Source organism: Pinus tabuliformis, chromosome 2_1, assembly GCF_031772625.1.
Source record: "Pinus tabuliformis cultivar Carrire ecotype Pingquan chromosome 2_1, CPIR1, whole genome shotgun sequence".
In the NCBI taxonomy this organism is placed as follows: domain Eukaryota; kingdom Viridiplantae; phylum Streptophyta; class Pinopsida; order Pinales; family Pinaceae; genus Pinus; species Pinus tabuliformis.
Window position 1 is genome coordinate 897,857,260 of NC_142299.1, and position 6,972 is coordinate 897,864,231.

The window sequence follows — 6,972 nt, forward strand, 5'->3', positions numbered from 1 at the left end:
AATCCTTCTTTAGAACAACATCTTCACTATAACTTCAAAGCAAATTACATAACAGTAGACATACCTAATATTTAATAGAAGTGTAGACTACATTTTGGTCTGTTAAGGGTTTGGATTAGGTTTCTTAATACCTAACACATGGGTAATTTCATTTGGTTTACGCCTGCCATAGTGGTGGTTTTACTGTCCTCTCCTGTTGGGGTTTGTAGTTGCGCACATAGGTACTTATAAGGGTCAGTATTGGGTTTTTAACTTTTCAGTTCCCTTAGCCACCTTTTAGAAGGTTGTCGGTGGCTAGTTGATTTTAATTTCGAAGGTTTAAAAATAGAGGTACAGCCTCCCATTTTGTTTGCCCATTTCTGTAAGTGTTTGTCTGCGGTATATCTGTGCAGTTTCTGTTAATGTTGCAGGATGCAGTGGTTAATCAGCATGTTTTAATTGTAGTTTTGGTTTCTTTGCCTTGCAGTTTTGGTTATAGATCAAGTTGTTCTCCAAGTAGTTTTGGGTGTCCAGTTTCTCTGATTTTGATCTCTCTTTTACACTGCCTAGTTTTGTAACCTTTTCTCTATTGGGAGTCGGGACATCTGCTTAGTCTCTCTCACTGGTTTAACGACGGATTTTAATTTAAGTGGTGGTTTGTTCTCCATGCTCATGGTTATATAGATCAAGTTGTTCTAAGATGAAGTGGAACCTTTGCTCGAATTTAAACCCCCTGGCAAAAATCAATGCTGTTCTGCTTTGGCACGGTAAGAAATTTATCAATTTTATTGGGACTCAACGTCTGAATAATTACAATGGGGGTATCCTGGTGGAATCTAAAGAATAGGTGGATCTCTCAAGTCAAAATAACACTTTCAATTCTCTTGAAAGCCTCTTCTGTAAATTTCCTCGTTGCTATATTTTATTTGTAAGGAGGAAATCTGGATCTTTTATAGGAAGGATGGATTCAAATTAGGCGGCGATGTATCACTTGAGCACTTTATTTTTCGCTGAAACTTATTTAATTTAGGTGAATATTTCAATAAATTCGGTAGAGCTTGGAAGAAAATATCTCTTGGTTAAAGTTTGTTGATGATGTAAATTACATTCTAGGTCTACAGAAAGCTTGTTTTGTCGAAATCTTCCTCGTTAGTCTAATTGTAAATGGGAATTAGGCAACCATTTAATATATCTAGTAACATCTATGAGAATTTTTGAGTCCCATTTGTTGCAATTGTTTGGAAGAAAATATTAACTTCGATGATTATTTTGCATTATCCTTCAAAGATTGTAGATTATGGAGTCCTGTCTGATGATGTCATCTGGTTGTTTGATGTAGTTGGTTAAGGTTGCTTCTCATAAGGGTTAACACTATAAGTTCCCAGTGCTGTGATTGTAGATTATGGAGTCCTATCTGATGATGTCATCTGGTTGTTTGATGTAGTTGGTTAAGGTTGCTTCTCATAAGGGTTAGCACTATAAGTTCCCAGTGCTGTTACCCGCGTTTGGGAGATCTTTAATGGAGTTTGAATCATTCTGTGGTTCCATAGGTTTGTTGGTATTTATTGTTCTCTAAATCACGGTTTAGATATCTTTACTGAGTTTGGGACTCTTCAAGTCATTAGCCATAATCTTAAATAATGATTTAAAATAAATGTTAAGCTAAAGCAAATAATTGTGAAGAGAGAAATAGAGACATGCTACCATAATTTTTGTGTTGTTGCTAAGTTTGTGAGAGTTCTAATATGTGACTATATGCGTAACTTTTGGATTGAGAAACCACAACTATCTAAGCCATCAAAATCAGCCGGGGATCGCACTCGGCTTGGGTCACAATAGCTATGGCTGAAATTTTGCCCACGGAGTTTTAAACGAGTGACTTTCATATCACAGAGTGCCTTAATAGTGCACCTCATCACCGTCTATTCTACACCTCGTGGGCGGCACGCTACCCTAATTTTAAATAAATAAATAATTTAAAATAAATATTTAAAAATAAATCATAGTTTTAAATAAATAAATAATTTAAAATGAATATTTAAAAGTAAATCATAATTTTAAATAAATATTTAAAAACAAATCAAATAATTTTAACCTTTCACTTATTAAATAAATATTTGATTTAAATCAAATATTTTTAAATAAGTATTTATAAATGTTTTCACATTTTATTAGCAGAAGCAAATTTATGGTTTTTATCTTCACATTTCATTAGGAAGTAAGTCTAAGTCTTAACATTTGGGAGTAAGAGATCTAATTTTAAATAAATAAATAATTAAAAATAAATCATAATTTAAAATAAATAAATAATTTAAAAACAAATCAAATAATTTTAAATAAATATTTAAAAACAAATCAAATAATTTTAACTTTTCAATTTTTAAATAAATATTTAAAAAATAAATCAACTATTTTTAAACGAGTATTTATAAATGTTTTCTCATTTTATTAGCAGAAGCAACTTTATGGTTTTTATCTTCACATTTCATTAGGAAGTCTTAACATTTGGGAGTAAGAGACTATAATAGGTAATATGAGTAAATGATCTATGAATTACCTAAACCTAAATGATCTATGGTAATATGAGTAAATGATTTTTGTCTGTGTAAGCTATTACTTCACATCGTTCGTGTGGTTTAGCCATTAATGAGTTGGATATATATATAATCAGAAAAATTGAATACTTTTTATTGAAGAAGCATTGGAAACTACAATACTTAGGTATTGATGCACATGTAATGTATAACTAGTTTTCAATGCGTTTTACATGAGCTCTAATTAATATATGCCATTTTCAGTAGTATCCATCTAATTGACTTATTAAAGATCAACAATCAAATTAGATAAAAATCATAAAAAATCTAGAATGTTACATGACTTGGAAGAAACCCAATTTCCTTCCATGGAAGATAGAGAAACATTTAGTTCAATGCAAGGCTTTTGCAGATAGTGAATTGACATAACTGTTAAGTTCTATAAATATGAAAAATAAGATACATTGTATTTTAGATGTAATGCTACCTGTGAAAAACCATCCATAGAGCAATAGGTTATATCACTAGCTCGTTTCTAGCAGTGCTATATCCCTATCTTCCTGTTTCTAAAATGACCATAACATCTTTAATACAGCTATTTGTGCAAGTGTTTTACGATTTGGAAGCAACTGCCTCTTGTACAAATATTGGATGAATCTATTATAAGAAACCCCATTGGCACGAGCTGCTGCATTGATCCGAGTAATCCACAAACGACGAAGATCTCTCTTGCGTTTACCTCTATCTCGGTGGGCGGACAACAAATTGGATATGGATGATCCATCTATCTTTATAGATATCAAGTTGAGAACATATATTATAGTAGCTCGTAGGGTAAGGATTGCTATACTGGAAACTAATAGCAACAGGTGGTTCAATTGGTTGTATTCATAGCTCTTTCTTTTTTGAACATTTATAGCAATTAATAGGTTGCCCATTAGCTCTTTCTTTGTAAAACATGTATAACATAACAATAGAAGGAATACTTTTGAGGGGATATCGAGCCTTAAGATGAATAATCTTTTTTTTGTTCGAATTAAGTTCCATTATCTGATCAAGTGCGTGCTTAAAGGGTTAGCTGCTAGTGCTACCTCCATAGAGCCAACTTTTAATTCATTGTTCTATTGAATGTTCCTTGAAGGGTTGACCAGAGCAAGACCATGAAAATAGGGGAACTTTTCGCTGATCGAGAAGGGATTGACTATCATCACTATATTTGAGTAGTGGAGCACTGGTTAATAGGAGATATTAGGGTGGGGATATTAAAGTTATTTCTTGTAGTCTTATTAAAAATGTTTTTTCTTTTTCTTTCCAATGATTTGTTAGGTTATATATTTCTTCATTGGAGTTATATTCATAGCTAGTTGAGCAAAACAATCATGTTTTTTTTAATTGAAAGGGCAAAATTTATTTTGATATGATTTTGTAGATGAAGTAAAAATGAGATTACATCAAACTTCAATCCAAAAAATTTAAGCAAAATAAGATGCCAACTACATGCTTAATACAATTCTTACATATATCATCGGGTAAAAAACATTTCTTGTAGTTAAAGTCTAAAATAAACCTCTAGGATTCTAAAAATGTCAATAAACATGAAGTATAGTGGAAAATACGGTGATTGATAACGAGTTTTTAGCCCACACTTGATGGGTCAGAGTCTTGCTTCACCATTTCAATAACTTTAGCCAACAAATACATGTTGCCCCCTTCCTTTAACTCCCATCAGGTAAAATTTGTTGCCTTTCTTTGATTGGAGGCCCATGACCAAGCTATCTTCCTCAAATTTAAAATCATATTTCTTAGCAGGTTGCATTCCTATTTGTTGTCTATGTTGGAACAAAGCACTTATAAGTGATGCAATTTGAGAATTGACTTGATGCATTATCATGAACCTTTATATAGACTAAAAAGATGGATGCCTTATTGCATTGGATTGACTCTTAATGGTTCCAAAGAATATATCTTTGGTTTTGCAACTCTATAATCCATTAAGATGATGCAATGACAAGGATATGAAAGTGAAGTTGAATACAATCTAAAATCCAAAATCCAAAAGAGAAGTTGTCTTGCCCCCATATTAACCTTTATGTGTGCTGTAATGTTCGAGAGAACTAGACCAATCAAAGAATCCTTGGAACCCACTTTTTTGCAAAATTTTCCACTGTCTATCTTCCCATGAACATTAGGAATTACATGGGAATGCTACATTACTCTAAATTGTCGGCTATTGAAGAAGAGATAATGATTGGAGGTGATGTAAATGTCCACTTTTAACTTTGTAATCCAATGATATCCATCCTTTTTTGATCAAGGATTGAAGTGTTCGAAGGTGGTGTATAATTGATGCTTCTCCCTAACCAATTGTTGAGGAATTTAGGGCAATTAGGTTTAGTATGATTCTTCTTGACTTGATAATAATTTGTGAAGTCTTTTTACAATTTGTCTTGTTAGCTTAATCTTCTTATTCTTCTTATTAATGCATGTTTGTGTGTGCTTCATCAAACTGCTACCAAAACATAAGAACAAGAACACAAGATGTTGGCTCTTTGTTAGGGCCAAAACCTCTCTTCTCTTGAGAGGAAAACCTTTCGATAAGTTTTCTCTTATTGAAGTTTCTTATTAATCAATGCCAAACCCTAGACCCTTGACTAGAATATCCTCTAAGCACAAGTCAAGTTCTTCCTCCTCTTTGCACTTTGTCCTCCTTCTGACACTTTGACCTCCTCTTTCCGACACTTCGTTCTTCCTTCAATGGTTGACGTACCTTGTTGCACTTGCTCTAGAAGAGATACTTGTCATGACTCCCTTCTCTTGTGATGATCCTTACCTCCTCCTTAACCAAATGAGCTCTTCCTTGAGGTGTAGATGTAGACTTGGTAGGATTGTTCTGCAACCCTAATTCTTGCACATGTGGGAGGCTTGCTTGATGTAATATGGTTCCTCTCTCCTTCGCTTGAGGACCCTCCTTCACTTGGATAGGAGGCCTTGTAGGCCTAGATTCAAGCGCAAACAATGAGATATGCTTCACTGTAAGTTGCTGTTGTCATAACTGTAGACAATCCTCTTTTTCCTTCGCACGTGTGACTAGTATTGGCCCTAGAATAGTCCCAAAAACCTTCGTTGTCCCTTCTATCTTCTTCGTTGCATTTGGAGGCTCCTTCGTCCTTCGCTCAGGTTTTCTCGGCTCCTTTACTTCGCTGATTTCAAAGGTAGATGAATGGGACGTTGGAGGAGTGGACAACCTCTATATATAGAGGATCGTCCCTCCTTTAGGCCGACTTGTCTTCTTTGCTTCATTTAATTGTGCCATTACTAGGAGGAGGCTTGACTTTTATTGGAGGTGTATTCATGGACTCTCATGCATAAATATACATGGTGTAACATTCCCTTAAGGTCTTCAACATAATTCTTTTGACTCTTTGACTCACCTATAACACTTTAACTTGTGTTAGACCTACTTCAATGAGCAAGAAACTCATTGACATATATTATAAAAATAATATTTCTTTTCTTGAATAAATACAAATATCAAAAGTCCATTTATGAAGACCAAACCTAGTTACATTTCCTTCAACACTCCCTCTTAACTAGGGTGGTATTCATACAACATTACAAGATGTTTGACTATTATCAATCTTGAAGAATTCACATAAGAGAAACTAGATGGACAATCCATCTGTTATAGCATCATAGTAACCAATATTGTATCCACGACAAGGCCTTGGCTGACAACTCTATCTCTCAATATATCAAAGCATAATGTTGGTGAGATTAATGACTTATACACCCCACAACCATTGTCTTTCAAGGTACATACCCACTCGGGTGTTCATTGAGTATGACTTTCTAGGTTTGTTCTTATCTTGGATGCCCTACACATCCTCAAAGAGTATCGGATGCCAGAGGATTTCCCAATCCTCCCATTCTTTTTTCACAAGTGAAGACAAGAATGTTGTGTCTATCCCTTCCTCTAGAATGAGGAAGATTTGCCAAGTTTCCTTTGACAGGTAACTTGCCCAAGTTCCTTTGGGAACTTGTCAGAACTCCCTTTTAGCTAGTGACTTGTCCATTCATCAACAACATCTTCTTCATGGGTCCTTCGGCGGCTTGATCTTCTTGTTTCCTTCGATGTCATGAAGTCTTGGTTCAAACCCCCTTTTGGTGGGGCACCATCCATTGATCACTTTCCTTCCTGGTTTGTCATGTCATTGCTTCCATTGTGGAAAGTGGTCTTCTTGTCATATATCAGGATCTCGTCATCTGGCTACTCCTTTGTCATTTTGTCCGTGCTTCAGAATACTCTTCTCATGGATGTTTCATTGAACTTGCTTGTTCCCATGCTTTAGTCGAGTAGCCCTTCATGACTTCATCCTGTTATTGCTTCAACATTAAGTTTTGCTAGATGAATTCTTCATCATGACATCTTTGTAGAGTAGAACCAATTATTTGCACCTTT